Here is a 12,099-nt window from a genome sequence, read left to right on the forward strand (position 1 = left end):
CTATTTAAGGTGGCAGCTTTGGCCATTCTGGTGAATTGCTCAGTTTTCCTGGGTTTCTCACATGTATACATGTTATAAAGCTTTGTTTGATTTTCTCCTTTTATTCTGTCTCATGTCAATATAATTCATGGCCCAGCCAGAAGGACCTAGAGTGGGTAGAAGAATTGTCATCCTCCCCTACATTATCTTTTCACCAATATCACTGTGTATTGATTACTACATATACATAATAGACATGAATATTGGGTAGAGTTATTCCTTCTACCATATTCCTTTTTCAAAATCGTTTTAACTATTCTAGGATTTATACCTTTCTATGTAATATTAGAATAAGTTTGTCTTGTCCATGCCTACGAAAAAAATCTTACTGGAATTTTTGTAGGAAGTATGTTAAACTTATAGATTGATTTGGGGAGAATTGATCTCTCTACTATTTTGAGACTTCCAATCCATGAATGCAGTACAGTGTGTCTCTCTATTTATTTAGCTCTTTGATTTCTTTCACAGGTATTTTGTAACTTTCAGCATACAGATGCTATATATGATTTGTTAAATTTATACCTAAGTATTTCATTTTCTTTGGAAAGATTATTAGTGGTATTGTAATTTTGATTTTTGTTTCAGCATATTCCTTATTTGTGTATAGAAATGTGATTGATTTTTCATGTTGCTCTTGTATCCTGAAACCTTGCTGAACTTCTTAGTTTCAGGAGTATGTTTTATGGATTCATTAGAATATTCTATGCTGGCAATCATGTCATCTGCAAATAAGAACAATTTTATTTATTCCATTCGAACATGTATGAGTTTAATTTCTTTTCCTTCCTCCCTCCCTCCTTCCTTCTTTCCTTCTTTCCTCACTTGCTTCCTTCCTTCTTTCCTTCCTTCCTTTTGTCTTATTGCTGTGGCTAGAACTTCCAGTACTATGTTGAAGAAGAATGGTGAAAATGGATTTCTTTGCCTTAATTCTTTTTCATTAAGTATATTAGCTATAGGTGTTTTGTAAATGCATTTTATCAAGTTGGAGAAGTTTCCCATCCACTCCTAGTTTGATGAGGGTTTTTATTATGATTGGGTATTGAATTTTGTTAAATGCTTTTTCTGCATCAATTGATATGATCATATTATCTTTCTTCATTAGCCTGTTGATATGGCGGTTACATGACTGATTTTGAAATGTTGAACCAGCCTTGCATACCTGGAATAAATCCCACTTGGTCATGGTCTATAATTCTTTTCATGCATTGCTGGATTTGTTATGCTAATATTTTGTTGAAGATTTTTGCATCTAAGGTCATGAGAGATATATTGACCTGTAGTTTTCTTTTTCTGTACTGTTTTTGTTTGATTTTGGTATCAGGGTAGGTTTAGGCCCATAAAATCAGCTGGGAAATGATCCCTCCTCTTCTATTTTCTGGTAGACATTGTGTGAAATTAGTGTTAATTACTTAGATGTTTGGTAGAATTCTCCAGTGAAACCATCTGTGTTTAGAGATTCTTTTTTCAGGAGCTTCTTAATTACTAACTCAATTTAGTGTTTGTAGGACTATTCAGGTTCCGTATTTCATCTTGGCTCAGTTTTAGTAGCTTGTGACTTTCAAGTCCATTTCTTCTAAGTTGTCAAATTTATTAGCAAAAGTTATTTGTAGTATTCTTTTATCATTTTGGTGTCTGCAGGATCTGTATTGATAGCCCCTGTTTTATTTCTGATATTGTTGGTTTGTGTCTTCTCTCTCTTTTTATCTTTGTCAGTCTTAGAGATTTATCGATTTTATTGATTGTTTTCAAAGACTCAGCTTTTTGTTCCATTGATTTTCTCTATTGTTTTCCTGTTTTCTATTTCATTGATTAATGCTCTTATCTTTAATATTTTCTTCCTTCTGCCTTGTGATGTCAAAATTATTTTTCTATATTTACGTTTTTCATATTAAAATATAATGATTTCTAAATTGACATGATAGCTGGTCCATAAATATGATTTTAGCTGTGTTAAATATGGAATAATTCTTCAATTGGTAACAATGTTTAGTATTTAATTGTTCATGGTGATAAAAAGTTTAGATAGAAAACAGGAAAATCAGTTAACTAGCCGTAATAAATTCAAGTACTACTTAAGTTTTCATTTGAAGAGATTCTGGGTATTTACAAGCGTTTTCTCTCAATCTATAAAGTCATATTTGAGGAAAATTTGCAACATAGCTCTAAATCACTGTGCACAGATATGTTGAGAGCTAAGAAGGTTCTATGAAAGGTCTTTCTTCTAAAGAGGGACAGGAAAACTGCAGAGTAGAAAATAAACTGGAGAGAAATGAATTACCCACACAGGAAAGAAGGGATATTTTAGCTGAACTATAGCTGGAAAATTTAGGTAGAGGTCTTACACGAGAGAGGGGAAAAGGCAGAAATGTCTGAGTCAGAGAAAGATGGCTCCCTGAAGAGAAGTGAGCTGCCAAAAAGAGCAGGGGTTTGCAACTAAGCTAAATAGTGAATAAGTGTGGAGAGAAAAGAAGACCTTTCTTTGAAAAACCACTTATAAGTTTTAAAAGAAGCAAAGGGCAAGATTAGAAGTGAAAATACTAGTTAATTAATCTTTAGGACCTTATGAATTTAACTCACAGTTCCTGCCCTCCTGAAGCTCGCAATCTAACCAATTGATTCTGTTTTATTGGATTGCTTTAAAATACATCACACTTAAAATAGGTGTTCATATATTAGTTTACATTTTAATTGCTTGAGAGAAAGTGTTTTTAAAATTACAGCTTTTAAATGTATATGAATCCCTGAAGTTCAGCCAGTGTGTCTGCCCTAACAATTAGTCCAATTGAGCCACAGTGTGTTGGGTTTTCTATAGACTACGAAACTGGTAAGAAGCTATGGGCTCATTCTTTACCTCTGATGGAGTACAAGGACAACCAGTAGATAAATTTTATTTCATTTTTAAAGTTAGCTCTGGACATTAGTTTCTCCCAAGTCTCTGAAGAAGCCCTGTCTCTATTTTGCTTTCTCTGTCTCCTTTGTCTCCCTAAAATTAAACCTTCATTAGTGCTTTGTCCTCAGGCCTTTCCTCTTCTAGTCTTAAATTCTATGACATCTCAGTGTGGAATATCTGTCTCTCTACCCCTTCACCCCCCCCAAAAAAATCTATCAAACTCTCATATGCACTTTTAAATCCAGCTCAGAAGTTGTCTCCTCCGGAAAGTCATCCCTAAATACTCTTTCCCTCCAGTATTCTTTCCATTCTTGTATCTATTGCTTGTTCTAACACCTACCAGAGCACACTCTGTACTGCATTTCACACTTGCCTTCCTAACTGAACCTGATGGCAGAGATTGGGTCTTATGACTCTCGTGTTCCAAGCTCCGAGCACAGGGAAAGTGCTTGATAATAAATGCTGTTCAATGAATGGATATGTATACAAGCTATTCAAACAGTTTTAACACATCCACAAAAATACTCAGCATATTCAGAGTACTCTTCCTCTTCTGAAGTAATAAAAAGGTAATTTAAAAGATATTTTTAATAATTCATTTCCTTGACATAGAATCAGTTCTAATCAATAAACTTAACTTTATGAAAGAATAAAAATTTATGAAAGAAACGATGTCTTTTGCCTTTAAAAAATGAATATCTATCAAGAGGATGAGAAGAGAAGTCACAAACTGGTAGAAAACATTTGCAAAAGGCATATATTATAAAGCATTGTTATCAAAAATATATAAAGAAGTCTTAAAACTCAAAAATGATTAAAAAAAAAAAGCAAAACTGACTAAAGAATGGGTTAAAGACTCTAACAAACACCTCACTAAAGAAGATACACTGATAGTAAATAAGCATTTGAAAAGATGTTCAACATCACATATCATTAGAGAACTGCAAATTAAAATAATAACGGGATACCACTACATGCTATTAGAGTGGTCAAAATTGGAACACTGATGACACTAAACATTAGCAAGGATGTGGAGCAATAGGAACTCTCATTCATTGCTGGTGGGAATGCAAGATACTATAGCCACTTTGGAAGACACTTTGGTAGTTTCTTACAAAGCTAAACATACTTTCACCATATGACCCAGCTATCACACTCCTTGGTATTTACTCAAAGGAGTTGAAAACTTATGTCCACACAAAATTCTCCACATAGATGTTTATAGGAGCTTTATTCATAATTTCCAAAACTTGGAAGGAACCAAGATGTCCTTCAGTACCTGAATGGATAAATTAACTGTGATATATTCAGATGATAGAATATTATTCAACACTATAGAGAAATGAGCTATTAAGACGTGGAAAAACATGGAGGAACCTAAGTGAATCTGAAAAATCTATATAGTGTATGATTCCAACTATATGACATTCTGGAAAAGGCAAAAGAAGGGAGACAGCAAAAAGATCAGTGGTTGCCAGCATTTAGGTGGAAGAGTGGGATGAATAGGCAGAGCACAGAGGGTTTTCAAGGCAGTGAAACTATTCTATATGACACTATTTTAGTGGATAAATGCCATTATACATTTGTCAAAACCCACAGAACTCACTCAACAATTGTGAACACTGATGCAAACTATGGACTTTGGGTGATAACAATGCATCAATGTAAGTGCTTCAATTATAACAAATGGACCACTCTGGTGGGGAATGTTTTATACATCGGGGGAGGGTGCAGAGGAAGGAAGGGAAGGGCATATGGGAACTCTTTGAACTTTCTTCTGAATTTTACTGTGAATCTGAAACTGCTCTAAAATAAAGTTTATTATAAAAAAAGAATACCTGTTCTACATTTTTTCAGTACAAGTAATTAACATAAAGAAGACAATACCATTGCATAACACGGTGTAGGGTCTTACTACTCAAAGCATGTCTGTGGACTATACAGGAGGAAGAACATTTCCTCTACCCTCTCTTGGTCCTTCTGGATTAAATTGACATGAGACAAAATTAAATTGACATGAGACAGAGTAACAGGAGAAAATCAAACAAAGCTTTATAACATGTATGCATGGGAGAAACCCAGAAAAATTGGGTAACTCTCCAAAATGGCCAAGGTTGCCAGCTTAAATACCATCTTCAGCTAAAGACAAAGGAGGAGGTTGGGGGTAGTGGTTTGGGGCTTCAAAGAGGAAGAAGGCAATTCACATGGAGATGGAAAAGCAAATATTTGGTAGATAAGAATGGGCTTAACAAGGCCCCTCACAGTCTACAGATACCCAGAGTTATGGCTTATTTTGATGGCAGGCCTTTTATCTTAAATTCTTTTAGGAATTGGTGGGGGCGAGGGGGAGGTCAAAGTTTCTTTCAGAGTCTTTTGTTCTTAAAAATTATTAAGGCAAGGCACAGAGACAGATTTTGGGGTGGCCAATTCCGATCCCCCACATAGTCCCACCTTTGAAACTTTAAGAAGTTTCATAGTCCAGAAGCTGAGTGGTTCCATCTCACTGAACACATTTCTTAGTCCTGATAATGGATCTGTTCAGTTAACTTCATTTTAGAAGGTAGTGATGCAGGTGGGCTCCCAAAGTTAGGCCTGAATTGGGGAAGCAAGAAATCAGGTATTTAATAAAAAGCATTTCTATGGAAACAAAAAGGAAAATGAGATTAATGGTTGGAGCAAATAACAAACCAGTTTCTGAGCCCAGGGGCAGCTAGTCAAGAAGATTTTTAGATGTCAGGTTTGAAGCATCTTTTGTTCCTTGAAATGTCCCTGATGATGTCGTTGGGTGTTCAAGTATCCTTTTGAGTGACTTAGATAGCAACGGCCATGATATTGTGGTGATGTCTCTTAAGTTTATATCAAGTTATCCAGCTTCAGTTTGCAGGGCTTCAGGAACAAGGGTGGCTTCAATTCTCAATGACTTCAAATAAAATGATGGAAAAAGTTGAAAATGTTAGTTTGAAGATTTGTAGCCAGATATTTCAGGAGACTAGAAGAATTCAGGATCCAGTCCAGTTTACAGGTAGAAAATAAAAACCTCAAAGACAATTAACAAAACTAGAATCCAATATCCACAACTGTGTATTATATTTTTTTTTACTGAAACATAATCTTTCTCTCTAAAGTCACCTTCACTTTTACCAAAGGTGGCCAAATTGAGACTAACTGGCTTGCAAAATAAGTTTAGTTTCAATAAATTTGGTTCAATTATTTACATAAGTACCGCAAGAATAGCAATAGATCATATAGGCTCTTTTAAACCTGCTTTGCTGAAACTTTTTATAAGGAATCTCAGATTGAACTTTAAAGGCCTCTCAAGGCCAGGAAAGCCAAGGACTTATCAGACAAAGCCTGTAATACCTACAGATTTGGGTGAATTCTTCTCTTCTTTTGACATTCCCCAAAATGTTGAGGTTCCTTGCATCTGCCAGATAAGTGACCTTCCTTCCTTATCCAATATGGCTGTTGGAAATCCTGTAAACAAGGGACCAGGCCAGTATTTCCAAGTAGCTTTATTTCATAAAGTCCAATCTTTGTTTATCAAACTCTGTCTGGTCATATCTGAGTCTATGCACGTTTCTCTCAAATATGACATTCCAGCCAAAGTTTTGGTAATATAACCAATGTTTCCAATTGTGTCCTCATATAAGGAGAACAGATTCTTATTGAACTTATGCAAATAAGTATATTGCCATGAAATAAGAATATTCACTTACTAAGGTTTCCAAATTCTGGAGGGATCAGGTTTGGAGAAAAAAATAAATGCTTCAATTCTGTCTACAAAAGTATAATTTACCAAATTGCTATAAGTCATGGTTAGCTTAAGAGGAAAAAAGGTTTTTTAAATCTGAGAAAAATTTTAAAAATCACCATTATTTCAAACAAAAGTCATAAAAATTTATAATCATCTTCATCAGTTCATTCAGTCCCATGTAATCAACTTTTGATCTTGATGTTTTGTTAGCAGTTTCATGAAGTCATCAGTTTCTCCATTAGATTTCTGTAATTTCTTACCCAGTTCAGTTTTATGATCTGAAAGTTTATCAGAAACCTGTATTCAAGAGTGTCAGAGTCCTTTTTATGAATTTTTCTAAAGATGAAAACATTTTCAAAAGCATCAGAGTAAAACAATAACTGTCTGTAAATGACAAAAGACTTAAAAATGTCAATTGAAAATAATTTGGTTATTTCTGTGACATACAACACTTTAGAATAATAACTAGAGTTATGACTGATAACCAGAACAGATCAGAACTTTAGGAATGTTATATAATTTTAAAAACTTATATCAATACCATTTACACACACAATACCATAGGTCCCTTTGAAACAAACTTAGTTATCCATTTAACCATGGTGACAATTAAAGATTTTCAGGGAAATGCATAAAATTAAATAGGTGTAAGAAAAACCTTAACACCTGTGATTAAAGACCTGACAAAAACAAAACAGGAAATTAATTTTGATAAAACACAAAATCTCTACCCTTCTAGTAGACTACTCAAAGGAAAAATGTTTCCTAATCACTTTACCATGACCAGACTAAAAATTTAAGAAAATTATCCTTTTAAGAGAGGGAAAAAAATCAAATTTTAATTTTGCACTAGTTTACTTTTGATATTAAAACTCATTTACTTAATTGAATTCATTGCAATCTTAGCCAACTTGACCATGTACAAAACTTTTTTCTCAGGGTTTCTTTTTCACAAACCTTCTACAACTTTCTTTTTACATTTAGAATCTATCCCACGCCTTCTTTCTTTCCTTCTGGTATGTTAGGACAACTTTATCTTTCTTAATCAAATAAACAAAAAGATTTCCATTCTTGATACCTTCTTTACTAAAAACATACATGTTACATCTTACTTTCCTTGAATACAAATATATTTTAATTTTTTAGTAGCTTTAATCACATATTAGAATTTTTAACCCTTAGAAACCTTAATTTTTAGTGAAAACTCAGTAAGTAAGTAATTATGAACTGTCTTTTACATTATCATCCTGTGGTTTGGAAAATTCATAATAACTTTTCTTAATTTCTGGAAACATGTTACATTATAGTGCAATCTTTTAATAAAACACAAGACATGTTTAATAAAACACAATAAACAAATAGACCCAAAACATCTTTTAGTTTTCTGTAATAAGAAGCCAGAAGTAGATAAACTTATATTTAGTAATTAATGTCTAATATCAAATATTATTTGAAAATTAAATACTTAATGAATTTTTTAAATAAAGATTGGCACCTGAGCTAACAACTGCTGCTAATCTTTTTTTATTTTTCCCCCTGCTTTATCTCCCCAAATCTCCCCAGCACATAGTTGTATATCTTAGTTGTGGGTCCTTCCAGCTGTGGCATGTGGGATGCCTCCTCAACATGGCCTGATGAGTGGTGCCATGTCCATGCCCAGGATCCGAACCGGCGAAACCCTGGGCCGCCACAGCAGAGCGCAAGAACTGAACTACTCGGCCACGGGGCCGGCCCCTGAATTTTTATCATCTAAATTAGCCTAGCAAAAATTCAAAGTTTCGAGTTACCAAAGACGTTTTGGAAGTTATTTTAAATAGACATGCCATAAAACTATAATTATTCCTGAAATTTTATCTATAAACTCATCTCACATCTAAAGCATTTGTTCCCAAAAATTATGTTTAGATTACCCACAAAAACTTCATGAGACATTGGACAAAATTAGCTATCATTTTAAGTTATTATGCTGACAAATTTGTAACAGGGATAACATAAGCTTATTTCACTATTACACCCAGGCTGTATGTCTGCATCACATCCAATGCTGATAACACTGAAGACATGTCTATTTTAATTAAACCAACAAATTTAAACAAGCTTTCATTTACCAAAGATTGTTTCATATCACATTAACTTGAAAGATATTTGAGTCAGTTTCTATTACATTTAGAAATATTTCAGCTAAGTGGTTACATTAAGCGAATTAAACAGAGCTCTGAATTTTGGCCATACCATCTGGAGGTAATATCACCCATGTATAACATACATATTGACACAAATACACAAAGATTCCGTAGTTATTGTTTTAAACCTTTAGGACAATGTACCACACCTTTAAAAGTTTGCACAAAACATTTAAAAAAGGCCCTTTTTTTTCTAAGTGTACAATTTAACCCTAGACCAATTTACCTGGGGGACGGGAGCTTTTATTATCTTTTTGCTAGCACCTGATATTAGCCTCTAGATTTTATCTCGTATTGTGTGTGTTCAGGGAACCCTATTGATTTCCCTTTTGTATGTTTAATGAACATGGTCTGAAGGACCGATTTATATAATGTCTTAAAATCAGGCAGGGGAAAAGTTCCCTTTCCCCAGTGAGACGCGATGTCTATGCCCACAATACAATCTGTGACACAATCAGGCAAAAAAGACACAATCACTTCACATAAAGCATGCAAATATATCAATTTTTCTATAAAATTTTATCTGAATTCCATCAACTCTTATACCTCTAATCATAGCTTTCATTAGGACTTTATCAATAGGTCTTGGTCTTATAATTTTGGATAGCGGAAGCATTCTCAGTGAGACATTTTTAAAGCATACTCAGGCAAAATTTATATACCTCTTTACATAAAATTAGCTCAAACACACCAACGTTTATAATCTTATCAATGCTTAAACTTTTATATTTTCTTAATTTAATTGTAGCCTGAATCAGCGTCTTAAGGCTAGTCATTATTTTGTTTTTTTTTTGTATTTCCTCTTTTTAAATTTGGCCTATTTATAGGTACCAATAAAACAATTATGATGACATCTCTCACAATTTTTTCCCCAGTCTGGAAGTGTTCCCAATTTAAGCCATCTATCATCTGGCCACATTGATGAGTAGGGTCTTAATAGTGACTCATAGGAATAAGTTTAACCATGGATGCAAGAGGCATCCCCAAAAAAGATCCAGAAAGTTCACTCTCAAAAATAGTCTAAGAAAGCAAAGGTCAGCGTTGCACAATAAGCACCAGAAGTTGAGACGACAAAGGCCACTAATGAAAGCAATTGGGACCCCTTATGACAAACTCTTCTGAAAGCTGACACAGCTGGACAAAGAGAGTGTGTCCTAGAACCCCAGTCTATTCAACTGGCCACCAAGATGCATGCCGGTACCTGCATCCTCCAGATGGCGGAGATGAGAAAGGTCACAAAGCCAAGCTCTCAAGACATAGAACAAGGAAAAGAAGAAACGTCATACTGGCCCAGACAACACGCTTATAGAGATGACTGTGCCTTGCCCTGTGGTTTTTCCTTTTTATGACAAATAACACAAAGACAGAGGCAAGGAAAAATATGACCATCACTGGGAGGAAAAGAATCAATAACCAATGAGTATGCCACCAAATTTCCTAGAGCAACTGAGTCCAAGAAGCTAGCTTCATGAATATTTTCTCCTGCTAATCTAAATTTAGAAAAGGAAAAAAACTCAGCACTCTCTCTTCCAAAGGACCCTGCAGGCAGAGATCCAGGAGACTGAGGTGATAAGAACTCTTACCTCCTGCAGGCTCTTGTCAGAGACCCAGGATCTCTCGGCTGGTCCAGGAGTGAGCAGCAAGAGTCCAGCCAGGTAAGTTTTATCTCACCCAAGTCACCAAACTGTAGAGGAGGAATAACATTTCCTTTACCCTCTAGGTCCTTCTGGCTGGGCTTCAAATTAAACTGACATGAGACAGAGTAACAGGAGAAAAATCAAACAAAGCTTTATAACATGTATACATGAGAGAAACCCAGGAAAATTGGGTAACTCTCCAAAATGGCCAAGGTTACCAGCTTAAATACCATCTTCAGCTAAAGACAAAGGAGGAAGTTGGGGGTAGTGGTTTGGGGCTTCAAAGGGGAGGAAGCCAATTCACAGGGAAATGGAAAAATCAAATATTTGGTAGATAAGAATGGGCTTAGCAAGGCCCCTCACAGTCTACAGATACCCAGAGTTATCTATGGTGATAGCTTATTTTGATGGCAGGCCTTTTATCTTAAATTCTTTAAGGCAGTCACGGGGGTAGTTCAAAGTTTCTTTCAGAGTCTTTTGTTCTTAAAAATAACCAAAGCAAGGGACAGAGACATGTTTTGGGGTTGCCAGTTCTGATGCCCCACAGGACCAGCTGCAAGGATGGCACCTGGGAGCTTGTTAGAAATTTGGAAGCCCACGTCTCACTAGAGACCTATTCCAGCATAGCCTGTGTTTTAACCAGTTCCCCAGGCCATTTGTATGCACATCAGCACATCAGAGTTTGAGAAGCACTGGTGTAGAAGACCAAGAATGAACCAGGAGCAAGAAGAACCGGGTTCTTTTCTTGCCTCACCCGCTCATAAGTTGTTTAGCATTGGACAGTGTATTGAAACTGCAGGTTTCTAGTCTGTAAACCAAGAGGGTTGGCCTGAGTCAGAGCTTCTCACAGTGTGGTCCCTGGACCAGCAGCATCAGCATCAACTATACTTCTTGCAAATTCTGCTGAATCATAAACTCTGGGGGTAAGCCCACCATCTGTGTTATAACAAGCCCCCCAGGTGTTTCTGATGGGAGTTAAATTTGAGAACCACTGGATGATCTTAAAAGCCCTCTTCAATGTGAACATTCCATGATCACTTGGAAAAATTTAAATATCATGAGATCTTCTTGATATATATGTATATTTTAATGTGAAATTGAATCCTTATGCACTTTACCAGTTAACTAGCATGCTTTTCATATCCTTTTCATTTTCACATAGTGCTCTTACTTATTTAAAAATATTTGTTATATTGATAGAAATTTTTATTGATTTTTTTTTTTTTTTTTGCTGAGGAAGATTTGCTCTGAGCTAACATCTGCTGCCAATCTTCCTCTTTTTGTATGTGAGCCACCACCACAACGTGGTCACTGACAGACGAGTAGTGTGGGTCTGAGCCCTGGAACTAAACCCAGCTGTCGAAGAGGAGTGAGCCCAACTTAACCACTAGGTCACCTGGACTGGCCCTCTTGAATTTTTCACGTAACAAAAGCAGATTCCTTGGACTCTGATACAAAGGGAACAATTGATTTGAAAACATCTTTCAGGCAAAGAAACCCTGAGCTTGCTGCCCATTAGAAGATGAAGATTTTAGTCTGACATAATGGCTTTTTTTTTCCCATTTGTAATTAGAAAAAACCACATATTTTTAGTGC

The sequence above is a fragment of the Equus przewalskii genome, chromosome 13, assembly GCF_037783145.1.
Source record: "Equus przewalskii isolate Varuska chromosome 13, EquPr2, whole genome shotgun sequence".
In the NCBI taxonomy this organism is placed as follows: domain Eukaryota; kingdom Metazoa; phylum Chordata; class Mammalia; order Perissodactyla; family Equidae; genus Equus; species Equus przewalskii.